General features: G+C 47.0%; 1 pseudogene; it reads left to right on the top strand.

Moving 5' to 3' along the window:
- Positions 1 to 24,069, top strand: part of LOC115389704 (voltage-dependent T-type calcium channel subunit alpha-1G-like) — a 51,734-nt pseudogene that overhangs the window by 5,686 nt on the left and 21,979 nt on the right.

The raw sequence follows: 24,069 nt of genomic DNA, 5'->3' as shown, positions 1-24,069 counted from the left end.
GTGTGGGTGATCTGCGGGGGAAGTAATGTGGGTGGACGTTGTTCGACAGGGACATAAATGTAAGCGCGGTGGGCAATCCCCAAGAGCTGAAAGTCCCATTTTTCCCGAGGTGACCCCTCCTTCCTTCCTCTCTGGCTTTTAAATTTTTTTTTTATTTATTTCTTTTTTGCACTCAGTACATATTACAAATTAATTTCCTATCTCCTTACTTCCATTTCCTCCCCCTTAGAAAAATGGTCATGCTCCTCTGTGCCACGTTTATCACACACTGTAAGTCTCGTCACTTTTTTAGCTGATCCAACCATTTCCTCTTACCTTGGAACAGAAGCAAGACTGTCTTTGGATATTATATAACACGCTCTTGTTATCCTTCCGAGCGACATTGATTTCTATTATTCCTGGTTTCTCTGGGAGGCGATGCGAGTTGTACTGTAAGTGTTGGATCAAGGAGCCTGCCTTGTGAAGTGCTGAGCTTTCCATGTGGCGCACGTCCCCGTCTTTTAATGTACCGTATGACACACACTCACACACGCACGCACGCACTAAACACAGAAGCACACACGCACATGTCTGTAGGTTCAAAGGTGAAGTAGAGAGACAACATACACGCATACACACGCACACACACATACACACACACACGGTCAGAGAACATAACTTATTCAGTAGTGCATGAAACATTCAGAGCATTTCCTTTTGTTTAAAGATGAGAAAAGCTGATTCCGTCACTCCGGTACAAGTACCGCTCTTTACACGTCTTTTTTACTCTGATCTGCTGCCTTTTTCATTTTCTCTTTTCAGCCCTCTTTACTGGGTGCGAGTCCCCACATTCCCTGTTTATCCTGTTCTCTTTTACTGAACAGTTTAATTAGGTTGAGGGGTGTGTGTGTGTGTGTGTGTGTGTGGGAAGGTGATGGGGAAACAGCAACGGATAGTAAGAGTTCTAACTCAAAGTAGGCTGAGCTGTCAGAATCGAATCATCTCAGCCAATTAACATGATTCCTGCTATTGTTTCCATGGTTACCGGCTGTCACACTCCTCAGGGGTGGAGCCAGCGCACTTGACAACTTGACTAAGTTGGCCCATCTTCATTTCAGATGTGCTCTCCCCCTCTTTCGTGCACATGTGCGTGCACACACACACACACACACACACACACACACACACTTGGAGTGCAGTTTTCCAGGCTAACTGGGTTATGTTTAATCAAGTCCGTGTGTCTGGGTTCCAGAGTGAACGTTTGGGGCCGAGCAGCAAAGAGCATGAGGAAACTAGTGGACAGGTTGCTCATTCATACGCAGTAGCTCACAGTCAAGGATTCCCCTTCAAACCGCGTGCGCTTTGAAGGAGTCAGATATTCTCTATAGTGCAAGGGTCACACGATAAATCCTAATTCAGTTGTTGTGGAGTCACTGATGAAGTAATCTTTTCCACACATAAAGTCAGTTTGGGAGTCGGAGAGATGCCCTCTCCCTGCCCTTTAAGGCACCGCCTCAGTGGCTCGGTTACTGTTTCTCTAAACTCCTGTTTAGAAGAATCTCCTCTGTCTGAACTAAACTCCACGGCCACATGTGAAGCGTCTGACTGCAGGCATTGACATTAGCTTGTATCAACGGTATTTTTGATGCATTCATGACATTAAATATGCAGTATCTTCTCCTTTTTAAGCCCTGCTCACATGTTAGAAGTTTCTCGTTGCTGTTTTGTTGTTTCTTTTTTTTTCATAGTTCAATTATCTGTTAACATCTGGATGATGGAGCATCTCTTGCTTTGTTGCAGATGCATTACCTTAAGATCCAATTAGATCATTTAAAAGCCAGTTTTAAGTCACCAAATGTTTTCTCCCCTGTTGGATTGAGATGCTCATCAGTTAATTAAGATAGCAGCTTTGAGCAGGCTCTAATGAAAACAGTTTCTTCAGCAGTGTTTAAACCTCTCTGGTTTGGTGATGAACACAAGAAGGTTAAGTGGATCTCATTATTTCCTCAAGTGTCTCAGACGCGGGGAGCCCAGTGATCATCGTAGCCATTGAGTCGTGTTGCTCTTTCTGACTTGTTTTCAGCATCTGAGCTGGTAATTTCAGAAAAATATAGCCTGACACTCGAGAGGCGACAGATTTTTTTTTTTTTTTTTTTTTTGGTAGAAAACAGAAGAGAAAAACAACGGCTCATCATGAGATTGGATTCTGTTACTTCTCGCTCGAACCCACAGAGTTTGGAACCCTACCAAAATCATTAATATTCATCCTTTTAAGTGTCCATGGATGTCGGTACGAACTTTTATGGCACTCCACTTCAACAGCTTTTAATTTATTTCAGTCTGAATCGGAGATGTGAATCAATCAAACGACCATTTGACATTGCCTTCTATGGAGCTCCGCCGCTCGCACGTCTAATAAAAAATCCACCAGTACTTACAACAATCTCTCCACTCTGCATTAAGTAAATGTTAATAGGATGTTAATAAATGGGCTCTTTTTGGAGCTCCTCCATAATTTAATTGATCGAATGGGCTGAAAGACAAAGCAGGTGCGGTACGGGGGGCGGATGAACACCAGCCAGCTGGGTTTTTACAACCAGGAATACCAGAAGGTTTTTTTTTTTTTTCCCCTAATGGTATATAACTGATCTGTAATGCTGTAAGTTACAGCTTCTAACCTTTTCTAAAGGGTGCCTCATGAGACAAGAGGTACCACCGAGGAAAAATCTCAGACCTTCTCTGTATGCGGACGGCCTGCGTGTCCCCGCGGATGATCCTTTTAAGTTAATGAACGTTTCACATGAAAATGTTCCCACACGCTGGCCTTAGCATGTGTACGGCTGCCAAGGGTGGAGGATGATGCCAAAAAGATCAGCGTGATGTGATCTGATGTGATTTATAATGTCTGCCTGACCTTTTCTACCTGTGTTGGCACTCGAGGAGAGAAGAGTTCAGGGGAGAAGGAGGGAGGGGGGTGGGGGGCAGAACAAGGAGGGGAGAGGAGGTGGCTCTCAGAAGAACGTGAAGATGAGAGGATGAGGCAATTAGAGGGGGAAGACAAAGCGTGGAGGCCACGCAACACTTGCACTTGTTTACACTTGAAAGCTTGAATCGTCGGGGTCTTAGCCTCTCTCAGCGCCACTTTTTTCACTTAAGCATCAAACTGTTTTCTTTCACCTCATCTCTAATTGTCCCTCTTTCTTGCCCCCCCCCCCCCCCCCCCACTCACCCGACCTATCATGTCTGTCGCTCACCCTGCCTGTCCGTGTGCGTCTCCATATCTCCCACAATGTGAATTATTGAGTGTAGTTGTCGTTTATCTGTAGGCTGAGACTCAGGTTTCTGACGGAGACGAGAACTCTAACCCAAGGGCAGTCATATGTGGGGACGGCAGGGAACAGAGCGTCTGTGGGTGCACGGCGGCGAAGGGGAGAGGCAAAAACGATATGCAAGAAGTGATACGGAGGGAAGATGGGAAATTATGCCGCGCTACATAAAGGAAGAGGGAGAGACGGCGAGCGGGAGGAGCAAGGCAAAGAGGAAAATAATTGGGCCAAAGAGAGGGGAAAAATGGCTGTAGAGGAAAATGAGAGATGATAGAGGGAAAGGTTGAGTGTGAGGGTGGTGGAGGGGCGGTGGGCGACGGAGGGAGGGAAGCGGAGGGAAGAAGGACGCTCCCTCGGTGTTTCGGCGCTGATGTTGAATGATGTGCCAACCGTGGAAATACTCCCATCTCATCCATCACTCACACCTTGACCCTGCTGGCCCGTCCCACACACGCACGCGCACGCACACACGCACACGCACACAGGGCTTTATTTAAGATACTGTAACTTATACAGATGGTACAGGATTAAAGGCATCCTCCTCGGCTTTGAAGGAAATGAAGGATGCTTGAGGATGCTTCAGCTGTGCTCAGGGACATTGTTTTCTCCCGTGTGTGTGTGTGTGTGTGTGTGTGTGTGTGTGTGTGTGTGTGTGTGTGTGTGCTTAGTTTGTGTTGGTGTGTATTAATTGTGTTTTCCAGTCCAGACAGGATGCAAGCGGATCGTGAAACTCAGAAGTCAGTTCCCACGGTGAGATGGGGGTTCCCATGGCAACCACAGCAAAGGGAGGACACTGGATTACCCTCACTCTGTCTCTCTCTCTCCCTCCCTCTTCCCCTCATTTCCCTCTCCCTCTCTCTCTCTCTCTCTCCCTCTCTTTGTCTCAAGGGTGATAAAGGATTGTACTCTCATTAATTTTTCCGCCCTTTCGAGAGCAAAGTGTCCAGGAAGGGGACTCTGTGTGTACGCCTGAGCGTGTGTGTGTGTGTGGGTGTGTGGGTGTGTGTCCGTGCTCCAGGCTTTGTTATGCATGCGTCCTTGGCTCGTCAATGCTCTCCCGTCATCCATTCAGCAGTTTTCACATGTGCCTGGATGTGCATGTGCGCCCGTGTTTGTAGAAATCCAACATGCTCTTTCTCTTTAACTGTCGACTTCGGACTGTTTCCCCCCTCTTTTGAAAACTCGCTGCTTTTCACTTGCGATACACGCTCCTTTGCTGATTTGACAGCTCGCAAGAGACACAGATGCTCAGGAACACACCATACACAAGTTTACACTTAGACCGGCTTCAGACGTCTCCCCGGCTCTTTCATGGTAGCTCGCTGGCTTTTGTAGTTGTGAATATTAAACGTGTCAAAATGTCTCGTCAGAAGTTGCGCTCATAAATGAAAGCTGACACATTTAAGCTTATTATTGCAACTTCTTAGCCTCATAAAAGTTGTTTTTTTAGGTTAGTGCCCTCAGTTCTGTGAGGGGTAAATTTGATTTTAAGCTGCGAGGCACAGTATTACGGTGCATCCAGACCTCAGACACACTGCAAGCTCACTCTCGTAAACATTGCGATAGACATGACTGGACCTTTAAATTGGACTCGTCAGCTCTCTCAGGATTTCCTCTGTGTTGTTATAGACGTCCCAATTGGGTGGATGCTTAAGGGAGATGGACTTGAGGAAAAGCTCCAGTAAATGAGAGGAGAAAGATAATGAATGCAGATGAGTGTGCGGGGCAGGAGGGGTCACTGAATGGTGTGATGAGTGTGAAAATGATGTGAATCATATGCTTCAGCCAAGCTTTCAACTGAACTCTGCCGGGTAGATCTGTTACCATTCAGCCTATCGTCACTGCATCGTAATCCAAACAAACAATGAACTGATGCCTTCGGGATAAATGTGGTGTGTTTCTACAATAAGCGCCTTTAAGCAGCTCAGAATTCACAACACGACGAGTCAGACCGGAGCGGTCGCGGCAGCGTGTGGCGTCCGAGCTTTTCACTCAAACGGAGAATCTTAACACCCGGTCAACTCTGAAGGATGAGAAACATATTTGTTTGTGATGATATTTTAAAAGGCTTGGAATTAAACTCGCTGTGTGTACCAACATCTTGACAAGTGACGGCCCAGGAAGTCTAATTTTGGAAAAGCGAGGGAGACCTGGGTGAAAGCGAAACCGAAGGAGCAGACAGTAATCGCCTTATCTCGTCGGCACGTTGTGATTGGGCGACATAAGTGTCAGTCAAGCTGGGAAAGTTTACAAGCTCGGCTTTTTGTGGCGTTGAACCTTCTCGCTGTGCGTTCAGACTGCTGTGAAATGCCCGAACCCTCCTTAACCTTGTTGTCACATGGTTTGAGCGCGTTAGCATTCTGGCCATCCTGCTGAACTGTGTGACCCTGGGGATGTTCCAGCCCTGTGACCACACCCCCTTCCTGCTGCAGGTAACACACACACGCACACACACACATCTGGAATTACAAACTAATTATGTTCAGCTGTGTGACTTTATTATCAAGGGTCTGAGAAGTTTTTGCTTTAATTTTTTCCCCCCACTTAATCAGTTTACACTAATCCTCTGGGTGTGTGTGTCTATCTGTGTGTGCCTATGCGTGTGTGTGTGTGTGTGTGTGTGTGTGTGTCTCTATGCATGCAGGCTCTGGACGACGGGATCTCTTCGTGTTCTTCGCCGGAGAAATGGTGGTGAAGATGGTGGCTCTCGGGGTCATAGGTCAGAGCGGTTACCTAGGCGACACATGGAACCGATTGGATTTCTTCATTGTTATTGTGGGGTGAGTTGCTTGACGGGCGCGCTCGCCCACGTGCGCAGAACACTCGCCTGTCTGACATTAAATATGAGCCAAAAGTGTGTGTGCGTGTGTGTGTTTTGTGTAAAGCTTAGACACTTGTTAATGCCAGTTAAATGTCAAGCGTGTGTGTGCGCGCGCGTGTGCTTCGATGCACCCCCAAATGTGTGTGTTTGTGTGAGTGTGTGTGTGTGTGTGTGTGTGTGTGTAGCTCCACAGAATGACAATCGTATCATTGGGTCCTGAGAGACAGGGACCTCGGTGATTGGTAGTTAAAAGGCTGTGTGTCCCGGAGACTGCGCTGCCGCTGGATTCCCAGAAGAGGCTCCGGGTTTGCCAAGGTCAGGCCGATCCGGACGCCCCTGACACGGCGGCGGCTTTCCCTCTCTCCCGCCCGCAGAATGCTGGAGTACTCTCTGGACGGCCACAACGTCAGCCTGTCGGCGATCCGGACCGTCCGGGTTCTCCGCCCGCTGCGAGCCATCAACAGAGTTCCCAGTGAGTTCCTCCCCGTCGTGTTCGTCCCGCTCGCGCTCAGGACGCCTCGTTTACGGTGGTTTCACTCTTCACCGCAGCATGGCGTGTTAAACACACGGAGACGTTTTTCAAGAGAAATCTGAGGAATGGTTCTCCAGTTGATGCATCCTTCCTATGCTGAATCGTTTGTGTTGCGGTGAGGGATAATCCCACAGATCTATCTTACTGTGATTTAAGCTACTTGGCCCGCTGAATGGCGAAAAAAGCACATCGAACTAAAAGTGTGTAAAGATCCTGTGATCGCCTAAAACTCACACACTCATCCTGCGTGTAATTAATGCAAACTAGATGTTGTGTGGACACACGCGTCACAATGAGGATTGCACACACACAAACACTCAGACACACACAGCACATTTTCCTTCATGAATATGGAATATTTGATGTTCCTACCAGATCAGAGAGGTGAGAGAGGTGAGTGTGAGAGTGGGAGGCGTTTCCTGGCTCCCCATGACTTCAATATGTGGACTTTTTGAGAAGATAGTTTCTGTGTTGCATCACCTCTTAGATCTGCAATTTTTTTTTCATCTCTTCTGTCGCACTCCTTTTTTCCTTTTGACTTTGATTCAGATCAGCTCCCAGATAGCTTTTTTTTTTTTTTTTGCTGAACTCACACACATCCCAACCCCGGAGTATCACTTTGAGTTGTGTGTTTGTGGATTTCTCAGCATGCAGAAACAAACCAACACAGAAACAAAACCGTTTTCAATCGCTTGTTCTCGTGTAAACAGTACGCAAATCTCTCATTTGAATACCGCGTTGCTCTTAGTTTATTAGACATGCAATATGCACGCAATTCCAAAGCACAGTGTTTTTGCTTGAACACACAATTTGACATGCTTCATGCAGGATTTTTTGTTACGTTGTTGGTCGAGCCGTGGAAATCTTTCTGATTGAAGCTAAAGCTTGATTTAATTTCATGAGCGGCCTCTGTATGTAGCCTGCAAATGTCATCCACGATAGATAGAGGGATAGAAAAACACCAGCTTTGATTGGAAACACCGGCCGCACTGATTCCTTCACAAACCACCTCCTGATTGTAAATGATAGAGGGATGGCGATGTTGAAAGAACAAAAAGAAAAAAGCGCTGACTCGGCAGGTGAACAGCAGAGGCCTCTCCTGACGTCCAGCAGGTCAAAGATCAGAAAGAGCAAAAAGAAAGCAAAAAATTAAAAGCAAAGGACACTTTCAGTGTTCAAACTGCGAAACCCTCTTGTGTGAACAAGTCATCGACCCGACCGCGGTCCGAGCGGTGGAATGTTTGCCTTGCTGAGCATCAGATTAAAGGCACGGAGCCAAAGCGGGAAGCCAGAAGTGGCTTCAGCATCAGCAGAAAGGAAAACCGAGAGTCTACTGATGTCTTTGCATTGAAGACTTCAGAAAGCTACTGGACAAAAAATATTAAATGCGATGACTGCACCGGAGTTGTCCAATCAAGTGTCTCTCCTCGTTAATTAGAGCCGTTCGTTCATCACATGTGGAAATATGTTGGGCTGAAAGTCGGCATCCTCATTAGCAGCAGCGCAGACAATGAAAAATGCATCAACGTCCTTCTGCTTTCACGCTACACTGTAAATCTCTCTTCTTTTCTTGAGCTTCTCCACTTAACACCTGCAGCGTTTCTTTTCCTTTGCCGACGTAAACGGTTGAGAACACGACGAACGCCGCCGTGGAAATCACCGCGACGCTGGCGTCGCTCTGAACGGCTCGCCGCTCAAACCGGCCCGTCAGCTTTATATATTTATATCTGGCTGTGCTCCGTGACCTTGGCAGCCTCAGAGCGCGTTCTTGTAAAATTTTAAAGTGCGTTTGAAGTGGCCAGAATTCGAGAAGCAGTCGGCAGGCAGAGTTTGGATGTGTGCTCTTCAGTCGGGCGAAGTGGAGGCCAATTATTATTGTTCCAGCTTCAATTATTCACCATGCAGCTAACTGCTCTGCCTCGTCTCTGCGCAGAGTAGATGAAGATTTTTCTCCTGTCTGGAAAGTCATATTTTATGTCTAATATAATGATTTACTTACACAATTTGCTTAGTGTTTTTTGTGTGGAGGGAGCCTCTAATCTGACGAGTACAAAGCGTACAGAACTCGACCTCCGTCATGCTCTCTGCAGTAATGAGGCAGAGAGTTATTGTTTGTTTCTGGCACCCTGATATTGATTGTCATCCACCCAGAGCAAGAAAAAGTACAGTGTGGACCAGTGTCAGGGCCAACACATCGAAATGGACACACACAGTTAATCCAGAGTCAACAATTTACCCAAACTAGCTTCTGCACTTGGAGGAAAACCCACACAGGCACAGGTAGAACATGCAAGCCATTTGCTTGTTCTAAATCAGGGTAGTTAAACACGTGGCCTGCAGGCTAAAACAGACCCGCCAGAAGGTCCAATCCGGCCCACGGAATGAATTTACACTGTGTAAATTCTCCTCAATCCTATAAACTGTTTTTTTCTGACTCATCAAGTGGTATTAGAGCCGATCCCAGCTGGAGGTCAGAGGTCACCCCCCAGCAGGTCACCACCAGTCCGTCACAGACCAGACGCAGACATGCAGATGGCTAATATTTTTAAATCTTAAGTATTTTAATAGAGTTTACACAAAATATAGTCTGTAGACCAAATAAAAGCAATTTGATGCCTGTGTCCTGAACTGTGATATTATTGTGATGTTGTTCCTTTTGTCTATACTAATCTGTGTAATATTTTTGTGTGTGTGTGTGTTTGCAGGCATGCGCATCCTGGTGACCCTCCTGCTCGACACACTTCCAATGCTGGGCAACGTCCTGGCCCTGTGCTTCTTCGTCTTCTTCATCTTCGGCATCGTCGGCGTTCAGCTGTGGGCGGGTCTGCTGAGGAACCGCTGTTTCATGGGAGACGAGGTCAAAATGTGAGTTACTATAGTAACAGACGGATGTCACAACAAAGAGGCGCGCGGGCCTCGCTGCTTGCCCGATCCCGTGTCAAAACTTTGCTCGGCACTGATTAGCTCCTCTCACCCAGCTTCATTTGTAAGCGAGGATCGATGGCGCAGATAGTCTGATCTTGTTTGTACTCTAATCAGACTCCGTCTGGGAGGCGGCAGATGTGTAAATGTTCTCCTTCTGGACCCTTTAGCATCACAGATCACAAATCAAGAGATTAAGAGGGCTAAATGAATTTAGCGTGCCGCTACTGAGGGGTTTGACTCCCAGTGGCCGTTTCCAGCGAGCAGCCTTCTGCCGCTGCTTCGCCGTCCCTCTTTCTCTTCCACATGGTCCCGCGTGTCACGCTCGATCGCCGTCCGCCGTCACTCTCACTCCCAGCTCGGCCTCACGTGTTCACAACCCATGGTTGGATAATATCGCATAATATCATTCTCAATCCCTGACCTCACATCTGCTCATCTGACCCACTTAGGCAGTAATCACTGTTGTGTTGTGTTGTGTTGCTGCTGTTGCTGCTGTTCTACATCAGCGGGCGGCCAGATGTAAGGAATCAGCGGCTTAAAATGAATGTGCACTTGTAACTAAACTAATATTAAAAGGCCTGTGAAGCTCCAGTGAGGTGAAACAAGCTGTGGAGACTCGCAGGTCTGCTGCACCTCCGGAGGCTCCGTCAGCTTCTGTGAATTCCCTTGAAAAAAAAAAAAAAAAGAAAGAAAAAAAGGAGCTAAAACTTTTTCCGTTCTTTGACTTTGTGAACCGAGGCGTAAGTCTGGGATTGCAGTTATTTTATATTTACATACCCCAGACGTAGCGGCAGAGCCAATATCACACGCCCGTTTATTCAGAACCCGCCACTCCCTGTATTTTGCATTTGGCTGTAGCAATTTGGAGTTTTTTTTTTTCTTTTCTGCTTCATAAACAACCAAATGACCTTCCTTAATAAGAAGCGAGGTAGCAGCAGCTCTCCCCTGCGACCTCTCTCTACACCGCTCATGATTGATTGCTTATCTCTCCTCTGCACCCTCCCTCTGTTTTATTCTTTTCCCTTCATCTGTATTTCTCTCTCTGTTTCCTCGTTTCCTTCTTCAGCGCCCTTGTGTATCTTACACTGTCTTTCTGTTTCTCTTCCAGAAAACAGACCTTTAACAAATTGATTTATGTCTCTGACAATCGACTTTACTCGACTACGTCCAGAAGCTCGCTCTTTGTACGCCGAGTTTATTCCATATTTGGCCTCCTTGAAGCTCGAGGCTTTTAAATTGTTCGTTCTGTCCGACTAACGAGTACTATCTGTGTCGCAGAAGCCTAACAAAGCGTGTTTCTTCGGCCATTGTCCAAAATTGATTTGATGAAATTAAAAAGAAAGCATCAATGAGTCGTAATGAATGCTAAAGCGCCTTCTTATTCCTTCTGCATAATCGGTGCAGCGATCATAAATACCCACTGCCACAGCAAATAGCCATTAACTTGCAGCTTGAAGTAATTGTTGTGAAATGCAGAGTTTATTTGTGTTTTAGTAGCAGTTGCTGGAAACCTCTATATTTATGCTCTATATTTTTGTAGGGCAGTTTTGCCTTCTTGAGGGCAGCAGTGTCTGGAGGCTTGGAGGAAGTCGTCAAAGCACAATGTTGTTTTTTGGTTTAGCTGTTTAGAAAGAAACAAATATCTGTATCTTCGAGAGGTTTAAATCAATCAATCAACACGGCTGAACGTCTGTGATACACATGCTAAAACACTTGTTTTTTTTTTCTCTCTCTTCAGGCGATACAACATCTCCTTTCTGAATGGGTACTATCGACCGGACGGCACGGACGACCACCCGTTCATCTGCTCCACGGAGAGAGAGAACGGGATGCTCCGGTGCTCGGACGTGCCCCGCCGCCGCGTGGGCAGGACTCCCTGCGTCCTCGCCGCCGAGGACGCCAATCAAGAGACGGGGCTCGGAGTGGACGAGCCGGTGTCCTGTGTCAACTGGTACCAGTTTTACAACCAGTGTCGGGCCGGGGAGATCAACCCGCACAAGGGAGCGATTAACTTTGATAACATTGGATATGCATGGATTGCCATTTTTCAGGTAAGTGCCAGGATTCGTTGTACAGAAATATGTCTCGAAAACATCCAAATTGCAATATTTGTATTGTTTAATGCAGGAGTTTGTTGCAACGCTGTCATATCAAAGCACTTCTACAGAGGAAAAAAACTGTTATTTCAAATGAGAAAGCGTAGGCGACAGTTTAAAGAGAAAACTCCGTTTTATCAGGAAGAAACCTGCAGAAACCAGAAAGAGGCGGAGACTTCCAGCCGGGGTTTGGGGATAGAGAGAGAGCGAAGGCGAGGACAGAGACAGAACGCATTAAGTAGACAAACAGGCAAACTAATCCACTCGCTGTCGACTTGGTGTGTGTACGAGTGTGTGATATGATATTCTGTTGCCATGGTAATCTGAAATGTTTGTTGTGTTGGCTCCTTAGCCATCTCCTGGAAAGAAAATGCATTTTATAAGTAGCATATTTTGGGTGGTGGTGAAGCATCAGAATTACTCCATTAAAACCCATATTTTAAGGAATTATGATCATATTTCTTCTGTATTCTCTTTTTTCACACACCATTTATATTTATGTTGTGCTTGTGGGCTCTCAAGGCTCCTTCCAATCACTCCATGGGGATTTAAGCGAACGGGAACGTGATCAATACTATCTCCAACACTGCCTCCTGCAAAACGTCTTAAAGCAAATCGCTCGTTCGAAAGCTCCGACTTGTCACCTGATGCCACTCCTGGTGTTTTTCCTCATGAGTCACCTGCAACAAACCTGAAATCCATTAATCTGGTATCTCAGAAAATGAGGCTTTTCAGCGGAGGAAACAGTGACTCAGCAGCGTCGTTTCAGAGCGGCGTTACGCGTCGTTCTGTCCGTGAAGCATCACATATATATGTTGCCTGTTTCCATCCAGGTAATTACCCTCGAAGGTTGGGTAGACATCATGTTACTATGTCATGGATGCTCATTCCTTTACAACTTCATCTACTTCATTTTTCCTCATTATTGTGAGTACAAACACACACACACACACACACACACACACACGCATAAATGAAAACATGTTCACTTCGCTAAGCAACTACTTTACGCACCGTGTCTTTCTGACCAGGTGGGCTCCTTCTTCATGATCAACCTGTGCCTGGTTGTCATAGCAACCCAGTTTCCGAGACGAAGCAGCGAGAGCACGCCTTAATGAAGTCGGAGCAGCACGCTCGCCACCTCCACCAGTCTGCGTCCACGCTGGCCAGCGACAGCCAGCCGGGCAGCTGCTACGAGGAGATCATCCGCTACCTGGCTCACCTGGTCCGCAAGGCGTGGCGCCGGCTGTCCCGCCTCTACGCTCAGTCGCACGCGCGCTTCCGCTGCTCGTGCGCGTGCAGGAGAGGACCAAGGGGTTGGGTCCGTCCGGGGCGGCGGGCGGCGCCGGGGAGATGAAACGGACTCGCACACCGGCACTCGGGCCACGCCCCCAACGACGTGTCGCACCTTCAGCAGCTTTACCAGCACCATCAGCAGCACCACCACCAGCACCAGCAGCCCCAGGCGGAGCCGGCGGTCAGCAACGGGGGCAGCGGCTTCAATTACCCCTTCATATCGCCTCTCTTCAGCCACCTGGACGCAAAGGACCGGCGTGACAAGAGGCAGGTTGCTACAGAGACCGTCAACAGACTGCCGCAGCTGGTGTTGGAGCATGGTAAGAGCGATGGACTCCCTGGGTGTGTGTGTGTGTGTGTGTGTGTGTGCGTGCGCGCCAAGGTCACAGCTTCACACCCTGAGTTTTCCAGAGGAGGAAAGGCACATCAGCACCATTGATTGTTCGATGAAGAACTGTTTCTATGCGCCTCTATTTTTAAGCCTCTGCGGGTGACACCCTCAGGCCGCAGGCTTATCTTTTGTGCTCGGTCGTCCATAAACGCCAGTGTTGATGACATGATATCTCCTGAGCCCTTCAGGGGATTCTGTTTGAAGTCACCTCAAATGATCTGCTTAGATTTTCCTGGTCAAAAATGTCACAAACCAGGCTGCACAGCCACGACAAGCACAGAGTCATTAAAGAAACGCAGAAAGCCTTCAGGAATACGGACATCAACAACGGTACGTCAGTCATCAGGAGTGAAGAAGTTATTGGCTGCAGAGTTTTGAGGTGCAGAGAAACAAACCAAATGTCAACCAAACTGTGTCAGGCGGGAGGGGAGAGGAAACAGCTCAAAAGTTAAAGGTCAAATAGCTTCTGGAACTTTAACAGGTTTCGCTACATATTCCTGTCGTCCTTCGCAGTATAACCACCTGCTTAAGATTGCGTCGGTCTCCTCCTGATAGACAACAGACCGAGGCGTGCTGTGCGGCGTATTCTGACTTATTCCTTCTTCAGCTTCTCTGTTGGGTCAAACTCACACAGCCCAGCCTTCGCTCCGCAGGCGCATGACCCTCTAACTGGTTCGCCTCGTTTCCCCCCTCCAACCACTTCTGATGGGGAGCTGCAGTTTTGGAGATGCTCTGTTGTCTAGTCATCACAGTTTGGAAGCGTCAAACTCAATCAAACTGATGGAACCCGATCAGTCAAAACATGAACACCACCTGTCCAGCAGTGTGGAGACAAACTGCAGTGACCTGTGTCCTGTTCTTTCACGTCCAGCGTTGCTTTCTGCAGCAGTTTGAGCCGCACTAGACCAGATTGTCTTTTGGATCAACCGCACAAGCTAATTTTCAATTCCTCACGCGATTCGATGGTCTTTGGCAGGTCGCGGCTCTAATCGGTTCCACGCCGTTTCTTTTCGCTGCTGCTGCAGCAGACTGGGAAGACCTCACACACAGCTGCTGTTTCGACCTGCTCTGACCCAGTCTTCTTGCTCTCGCGATTTGGAAATTGTCAACTTGCTTGAATGCTCACGCTTGCCCATTTTCCTGCCTCCAGCACATGAACTTTGGGGTCACATGTTCAGTTGCTGGCTGATTTATCCCCAACGGTAACACGTGACGATCGAGGTAGTGGTCATAATGTTATGGCTGATGTGTATGATTAGAGATGATAGCTACTACAATCTACTTGTTTGTAGCCTTGATTTGGACACCTTGGGTTGTGTGATGTCAGTGTGTCAGTGTGATTGTAGCAGCTTAATTCTGTTTTTTCGTATTTGCTGTAAGCAGAACAGACAGTCTCCGGTCTGAGTCATTTATGGCTGCAAGGGCAACGCTTTATGTCTGCAAAGACACACCAGCTGAATGTTATGAATATCAGGATGAATTAAAAACCAAATAATAAATAACAGCAGCAGCCTGTTCAGCGGAGAGAACTGACAGCGACACTCGGGGTTTTGGTGTCGTCCAGTTGTTGAGTCCAGCGATGCTGCGCCGTCCCACCGCGCTCTGACACGCAGATGAAAGGGAACCTGTTGCACAGGAACGCCTCATTAGCAGGAGGCGTTCTGCTTGTGAAAGAAATAAATCTATTTAAATGAGGTACCTTGCGCGCCACCAAACCATTCCATCGACTGACAAAGTAATACCATTTGTGAATTAATAAGACTTGCTGTCCTTCAGGAAGTGAAAGCTGCCCGTCGTTTTGGATCGCGCTTATATTTTCACAACTTTTTATACTAAATCAAATATTTTTCACAGCTTTTGGTCTGACCTTTAGTTGAATTTGATATGAGCAGATCTCTTTTCAGATGTATTGAACTGTGTATCCAAGCTCGATTCGTGAGACGATTGCAACGCTTGAAGCAGTGAAGGAAAATTTAATTATGTCTTTTGTGGATGAGTCGCTACAAACAGAGGAGTTTTTGTTTGCTTCAGTCTGCGCACATCTCTAATCATCCCACTCGGCAGTTAAGTGCATTCACGCTGCAGACGATTACAGATTTGTAGATTTGACGCATGATAAAACTCAGTAGTATCCCAGAGCGGGAGTGGACCGTAAAACACTGTCATCCTTTACAAAACACCACTTAGGAGGTCGAATAGGAGCTCAATGCTCAAGTGAAGCTCTCTGTTCAACCAAAACATCCCAGCATGACTGAGCCGGGCTGAGTTTTTACGTACAGTGTTAATATACCACAGTACATCCAGCGCTGTGTCTTTATGCTCGGTTCCCTGAAATGTCAGAGAGAGAGACGCGATGCAGATAATCACGAAAATGACTTAAAAACGGATATTGGATGATCTTTCTACATATTGTTTGGATTTCATCTGATAGCTCCCCAGATGGAAAACCCTGCTACTCCTTGTTATACAACGTCTCTTTATGATGTTGTAGCGCTGAGCAGAGGCGCTCATGGGGAGAGGCTCAAAGCCTTATGAGGAGAGAGAGAGAGAGAGAGAGAAAAGCATTCAAGAAAGCCTAAGCGGCGTGTCTTTGTTTGAGATATTGTCAAATTTTGTAAAATAAAACCACATACTGGTTTTGTTCTGAAAACATTGGCAAAAAAAAAAAAGATTTTTAACTCTTTATAAGGCAGTCATATTGGAACCTGAAAAAATCTCTGGCTATAGCTATTTTCACATGATGTACTACTGTCCTGCAGTAAATAAAATAAAAAAAAACAAAACCTTAATCTCAATTACTGGAAACACTTGTTTATTTTTAACATCCTGATTGATTTGGATCATTCTACTGTCTGTCATGAACTCAGAACTTTGGAAGAAATGTGAAAGTTAATCAGAAGTGCTCAGTATCCCATTAAAGGTTAAAAAGAGTCCCCGAGTTGTGTGATTTATTGGATTGGTGTAAATGGGAATATAAAGACCTCTTCTGATTTATGTATCGTTCCATCACTCAGTTATTTTTATCACGCTGAGAGTGAGGATTAAAAATCAGACTTCCTCTCACAATGATTAAAGCAGACAGGGAAAAAAAAAAACACTTCATAATCACTGCGTTTCAAAATTAAGTTTATCAGAGTTGGAAACTCTCATGGAGTGTAACTCCACCGTGTTGTTCTTCATCCACAATAACAATAACGTTTCCTGTATCAGAGTTGTAGGTACGAGTCTATGAAACGGTGGAAGATGTCCATCACCTGTAAAACACTTTAAAACGCTGTTTATTTTCGTGATGTGACGAAGCTGCCCCTGCGTTTCAGAAGGTGGTCAGAACAGACTCCGACTGGCTGCTTTGTTATGCAGAGTTGGCAAAGTAACAGAGAATACACACATCAACTTTAATGCTGTTGGGTAATAAATTTTATTGTGAACGGTGGCACTTCCTGCACATGAAACGGCGTGTGCGGAAATGGCGGGGTGTGTTATTACATGCACGAAGGGCCACGGCTGTAGATAAGCGTGTTTTCTGCGCATTGACTGGAAGTGTCCTTGCAGCTCATAATTATCTATACACACAAACCGGAGAGTGACTGGATTGGATTTACTGTATCAGTCCCCAGTGAAACATGAATTTGGAGTAATTGTGATGACAAGTGAACTGCTCGTGCTAGATTAGTGTTTGTCGTTATGTCATTGGAGCATTCCTCCTCGGCGGCTTGCTAATGAATTCTGCTGAAACCCTGCCTTCTCCTCCACCCCATCCCTGAAACACACACACATACACACACACACCAGGCACATCCCTGTTCTAATAAAGCAGCTCCCTCTGCACAAAAGCATCCCAACTGCACAATGGTTTCCATGTTATTGAATTTTTGTCTCCCAGAATGAAAAGAAGGTCCTCTCCTTTACAGAGTGATGAATATTTTTAGTGCCACCTGTGCCGACATGAGCTCGCACGCCACTGATTATCTTTCTACCGCCGTCCCCTGGTGGGTGTGTGATTCATGTGGCTCATGTCTGTGTCGCCTCCCTGTCCTCTGCCTGTGCAGGTGGGTGTGCTGGGCATCCGGCGCTGCTGTTGCCGGGTGAAGTCCCCGGAGAGTCCCCGGTATGCCCCTACTGCGTCTACTACAGCCAACTCACCGACGGCGAAAATGCAAACCAGCCGCCCCGAGGACCACCGACGCGCGCACGCCAACTCGTGCCACGGCAGCAGCCCGTGCCACAGCGGCAGCCCGTGCCACTGCGGCCAGCCCCTGCCGCGGCGACGCGCCGGCGCCCGAGCCAAAGAAGTGGCCGTGGGAGCAATGCTGGGCCGGCCTGCGAACCAAACTGGACTTATCGTCGGCAGCAGATACTTCAGCAGGGGGATTATGATTGCCATCCTTATTAACACACTGTCGATGGGCATAGAGTACCACGAGCAGGTACGTCACGAGGCGTGTGGGCGCGCGCGGCCCGGCGCCTGTGTGAGCGCGCGCACGGCGACGCGCGTGCTCCGGCGGATTGGATGTGACTACAGTTGATTGAAAATTGATTGGGCTATCACTGTGTGGTGAGTCAATTAAACCTACCCTCCAATCAACACGTTACAGCAGTGAGCATATGGGATCACGGTGTGTGTGTGTGTGTGTGTGTGTGTGTGTGTGTGCGTGTGTGTGTGCAGGCATGTATCAGGAGATGGAGGAACTCATAAGACCTGAAGTGTTAATTAAAGCGTGACCCTGGGACGCGGAGAGAGGAGCGGAGCGGAGACGGGGTCGGAGTGAGCGAGAGCGGCGAGAGTGAGGTGGAGGAGGAGGAGGAGGACAGATCTGACACTGTGATTGGCTGAAAGGCCTGGCGGCGGACGTGTGGAGGGCAAGGATGATTGCATTGGGTCCATTTCCTGAATAATATGACAGATCAGAATGGACTCGACTTCGTGAATGAGTAATGTTTCAGGATAAGCGCTGCCCTAGTTCCCGTGTTTTCCCTTTTTTTTTTAAATGACAAGCGTGAAGAGATAAAAATCGACAGTGTGGATGTGTGGATGAGTGTGATAACGTAAAGCATGAAGGGAAAATAAAACAAACGTGGTTTTATGAACAATCCGTATTTAAGCGAGTGTGAGTCGGTCTGAAAGGTGGCGTGACCTTTGGATTCCCGGGGAGTCGCTCCCTGTCAGCCCGGGGTCAGCGAGCATGCTCAGAGGCTCGCTCACTTGTTTACGCTGCTGTGTTGGTTTGACAGCTGAGAAAAAACAAACGGCAGTGTCTGTGCTCACGGTAATGAAGAGCTGTCGCCCGCCGCTGGGATACGTCTCTTCCGTGTGTTTCTCTGTCGTGGTTTGCTGTCGGCGGCGGCGCCGGGCCACAGGGGAAGAAGTCATATTAGCCTTTAGCCGCGCAGACAAAGCACCGGCTGTATTAAGATTTGTGGATAATATTAGCGCTCGTCTTTATTGACGTTAGCTCGGCTTGTTTTGAGTTTCATAAACAGCGAGGGCTTGGTTGCAATATTAAAGTGATTGTTTCTCCCTGCAGATATGCTTCGTCTTATTTCAGATCTCGCTGAATAAGTAAATAAATCCTTCATCGCGTTACCCAACCCGAGCTTGAACTTTGAAGTATTGTTTTGACCATTAAATAATATTAATCAAACAGGAGAAGCGGTTAAAGTTACCATTTGGGGATTTCCCAGAAGTTAAACCAGCTTTCACACGCCATCAAGAAATCAGTAATCCATGTTTTGATAAAGTCAAGGAGAAGAATAGCCAACGACAGGGTCATCTTTTATTAAAACACTCAAGTCTTTCTTGTACTTTTCCAGTCAGTCACATCAATTTTCAACAAAAGAAGTATTCTTTGGAAAATAAGTGCAGCCCCATCATCAGAGAGCAGGACTGCTCCCTCTGGCTCACTCTCGACCCGCTCTTTTATGTAAAAACGTCTTCAGCTCCAAGACCTGTGGTGGTTCTCTTGCATGCACTGCCCTTTTCAAACCCCCCCCCCCCCAACGGCATTTCAATGGGATTCAATCCTGGGCTGTTTTTTTCTCGGACCCGGGCCGCTTCGTAAGCCCTCATTTTTGCTATTTCTGAGAGGTTCCTCGGTGAATAACGCGCTGTGCTTCTTTGGATTATCATCCTGTTGAAAGGTCATCGTCCAGATGGCCTCTCGCAGTCGTCAAGCACGCTTTGATAAGATGCAGAATGGTAGTTGAATCGATGATTGCAGGCCGCTGAGTCCCGAGGCGGTGAAACACCCAAAACCAGAGCGTCTCCGGCAATAGCAGAGGGTTCGATCCTGTTCACAGCAGCGCCGTGCCAGTGCCAGAGAGGACAAAGACGACTTTAACTCATATTTCCCAATAGGAAATAGCCGCTATTTCTGAATTTCTCATGGATTACCAGAACGACCTGCATCAGTAAAAGCAAGCTTATTGCCAGTGATGGAGCATCACTGAGAAAGCCATATATAGGATGAGGCTTTAAAAAAATGTTAAAGGCTGCATGAGTGAAACAAGCAACAGGTTTTTCACAGTTAGAGCAGAGGAACCCCGGGTAGATATCAGGATATCAGAGACACAAGTTTTCATTAAATATTTATGTCGTCTTATTGCTGCTCTGATCCCATTGAGATGAAACGTTGGTGGAACTACATGAGTGTGATACGCCTGATCTATAACTCCCTCAGTCTCTGATTCGTCTGTCCAGAACAAAGCGTCTCAGAAGAACCGGGTTTGTTGACTGAGAGACTGGAGCTGGAGCGGTTCTGCTGACATGCAGCTGAAATTGATCCGAAGTCTTTCTGACTGTGGACACGAGCGCTTTTACATCCGCAGCCGAATATATGGATGCGATCTCTGTTTTGTTTGGGTGAATCTCTCTCCTCCGGGCGAAGTTTGCTGGAGAGGTCAACCTCTGACTAATCAAGCATTATTCAAAAGCTTTGCCAAATTCTTTGGAATATTTTTAAATCCTTTGTGCCCTGCTCAGAGACATTGACAGCCTTTTTTTTTTTTTTTTCCTGAAATCCTTCCAATCTTGGCAACAACACAAACTTCAAGAGCAGAGAAAAGAGCAGAGGCTTTATTAAGATGGCCTCCACCTGTCAGTCTGACGGAGCTCATATATCTGCACCTCGTCTAAACTCCTGGGGTTAAATAGACTTTTCCATGTGCTGGGTCAGTTGTTGTTGTTTTGGTTATTTGGATTATAAAAAGTCAATTGTAGTATATCATTAATTATGGACTATTTCATTTTCCTCAAGTTAAAAAAAAATCAAAATTTTATTCAGTTTTAGACTTTAAAATCCAGTTTTGTACCTGTATCATTCATTCCCAAAGATTTTGGCTGAATCCATCACGTGAAACGTGACAGTAGTTCTCGCAGATCGATCGATACTTGTAATAATAGCCCGTGTTCCAGTTTCCTTAATAATCGTAATTCCTAATTTATTATGACGCCTCTTTCTATTCCGATTGATGAAAATTATAACTTCATTCACATTGAAAACAGTGAAACATTGAAAACTTTATGTCTTTCAAACAATCAATACAAGTTATGCCTGTGAAAACAATTAAAACATTAAAAACTGAAGACGCCTCATCTTTATCTGGAGTTATTGATCTGAAGGAGAAAGAGTGTTTTTTCACTTCACTCCAACAAAAACAGCTCAGACTTGCGAGTTTAAAGGCGAATACTGTGTAAAAATTTACATATTTGTAGACTACAAACGGTAAACCCACCAGAAACTCAATTTTAATGACTTTACTATCAGTTTTATCTCGTGTTTTTCTGATGAACATTAGTGTTTCTCTCTCTCGCTGAACATTTCTGGTCAATTTGTATTCAGTATTTAGACAGCACTCTGAATAAATCTTGAAAACATTTAAACAGCCATGCAAACATTAAGGAGCTGTCGTTTGTAAGCCCCAATCTGTTGTCCCACGCAAATCAAGGACCCTTCATTTAAAATATCAGCGTGGAGTCACTCTAATCCAACACATCTTCCATAAACATTTGCTTCATGCGAGCTTCGCTCTCAGCCTGATGTTCTAAATTCCTGCCGTGTCGAGTCGGCTGTGCTCCGCGCTGACTGCCTGTCCTCCGTTTGTTCGTTCTTCTGTGTGTGTGTACATCACTCCCTCCCCTCTTTTCTCTCCACAAACACCCCCCCCCACCCCCTCCAGCGCAGGAGCTGACGGATGTTTTGGAGATCAGTAACATGGTGTTCACCAGCCTCTTCGGCCTGGAGATGCCTGCTGAAGCTGCATGGCGCTCGGGCTCTTCGGCTACATCAGAACCCTTACAACGGCTTTGACAGCATCATCGTCATCATCAGGTGGGGGGAATCCTTCCTCGCCTAAAGCTGTTAGCAAAAAAAAAAAAACACGTAATATTCTTTCTGGTATCAGAAAAATCTGCATTCCATCTTTCAAGCGTGTTGATGAGGATGTCTGAGGCATCAGAGCCAAGTGATTGCGCCGCCGGTTCGGGGGGGGGGCCTGTATTCGCTACATTATGTAGTACTACAAGCTAAATTATGTATCTCTGTTTGAAGTCCTGGCTTGTTTGCTGTGCCAGTTCACGCTGCTCCTGTCTCTGTATTGGCGGATGAATAGTAAACAGCTCGCGCCCGTTTTTTTTTTCCAGTTGCCACATGAAGAAAGATTTCTGCACCTCCCTCCGCACCTCAGAGGACGCGGGGAGTGTTTGTGGGTTGTGCAAATGCAAGGCGTTCAGACGCCTCGCGACTGAACTTAAGCGCGTATCGATTGCCGAACGGCGTCGGCGCGGATTGGGCCGGGCGTCTCTGTGATCTGCGTGTCGTCCGCCTGTGTTCCAGCGTGTGGGAGATCGCCGGCGAGGCCGACGGCGGCCTGTCGGTGCTGCGCACCTTCCGGCTGCTGAGGGTTTTGAAGCTGGTCCGCTTCCTGCCCGCCCTGAGGAGGCAGCTGGTGGTCCTGATGAAGACCATGGACAACGTGGCCACGTTCTGCATGCTGCTGATGCTCTTTATTTTCATATTCAGGTACTTCCATCCTCGCCCCGAAAGCGTCGCCTCAGCGCTTTCAGGCCTTTTAATTGTACTGATTACTCCACACACACTAGTCATCCAGCCTACTGCTGACCTTTTGATTCCTCCCTCCCTGGGTTAGCAAACGTGTTATTGCCCTCCACACAAACACAACCATTCCCCCTGGTCTGCACGACTGCATCGTGTTGCACGATATCCATATTGAATTACTGTGTAATTAAACTATTTTTCTCTTTGTTTTTCTGTTGTTTTTGTTTTTGTTTTTCCGTCGGTGTGTGTGTGTGTGTTGTGTGTGTGTGTGTGGTGCGTGCGTTACAGTATCTTGGGGATGCATCTGTTCGGCTGTAAATTTGGCCTGAGACAAGACACTGGAGACACTTTACCGACAGAAAGAACTTTGACTCGCTGCTCTGGGCGACTGTCACCGTCTTTCAGGTTAGAAGAAACACACGTTCTCTCACACACACATGCAGAACCACACTGTGTACGCACAATAATCAACACAATTTGATGGATTTGATGGATTCTCCCTATTTGTGCATTAGCATAAAGTGTAATTTCAAAATGAACAGCGGGTAAGTCTGAAACGGCGGCGGCCGCCGCCTCCCGCCCGCCGCCACGAGGATCCGCTTTGTATTTTATTTGTTCAATTTGGGAGTGCTCACGCTCGATTTTTCAGCAAAAATCTAGAAAGTCTCCCAGTGGGCAGGTAAGATACGGCTCACGAGCGGAGGGGGAGGAAGAGTAATGAACACACACTCCACAGGAGCTCGTTTAACAATGATGAGCATCATTACTGTTCAACTGACAATGAGATATTAAAGCAGGAATGCACTCGTATTATTTTTTTGTTATGAGCACCTGCCGGAGACCCGTTGTCGCGTTTCACTCTCTTTTTCTCTTTTTCCCTGCATGCAGATCCTCACCCAGGAGGACTGGAACGCCGTGCTCTATAACGGCATGGCCTCCACCACGCCGCTGGCCGCCCTCTACTTCGTCGCCCTCATGACCTTTGGCAACTACGTCCTCTTCAACCTGCTGGTAGCCATATTGGTGGAGGGCTTTCAAGCAGAAGTAAGGACAAGGAGGCTGCTTTATGAGAGCTACTTAGAGAGCAGGGGCAGGGAGAACGAGACTAATTGAGCTCTGTTGTGCTGATGATACCAAAGCTGCCTACGATGAGAATAATCTGCACCATCCTGCCTGTGTGGTTTTCCTCCTCTCCCTCTATTCACTCGCTTCTCTCTGTGGCTCCGTCCTCCTCTGCTGCTCTTTCCTGATCCCCTTTTCTCTCTTCCACTATCTTTCTCTCTCGCTGACACACACACACACACGCACACACACGCACTCACATGCACAATACTCTCCAGGGTAGGGATGTGTTTGATATCGCCTGCCATTCACAGCTGGTGAGCTTTTGTTGTTTAGTTTTCATCTTTTATCTCCGGCATCAGAGAGCACTCCCTCTCTCTCTCTCTCTCTCTCTTTTTTTCACACACACACACACACTCTCACACACACACACACACACAGACACCCTTTGCCAAAGCCGTCTGCCTCCATCTTTCTGGCGTGAATTTTAATTAAATTCAGTAAAGCTTTATTGGCGTAACTACAGGAGATCGCTGCCAAAGCCGCGCACATAACTCAACTAGAGAACACTGGAGATTCCCTCCGCCC

This window comes from Salarias fasciatus, chromosome 6 (genome assembly GCF_902148845.1).
Source record: "Salarias fasciatus chromosome 6, fSalaFa1.1, whole genome shotgun sequence".
NCBI classification, from domain to species: domain Eukaryota; kingdom Metazoa; phylum Chordata; class Actinopteri; order Blenniiformes; family Blenniidae; genus Salarias; species Salarias fasciatus.
This window is presented reverse-complemented; position numbering and strand designations above follow the sequence as displayed.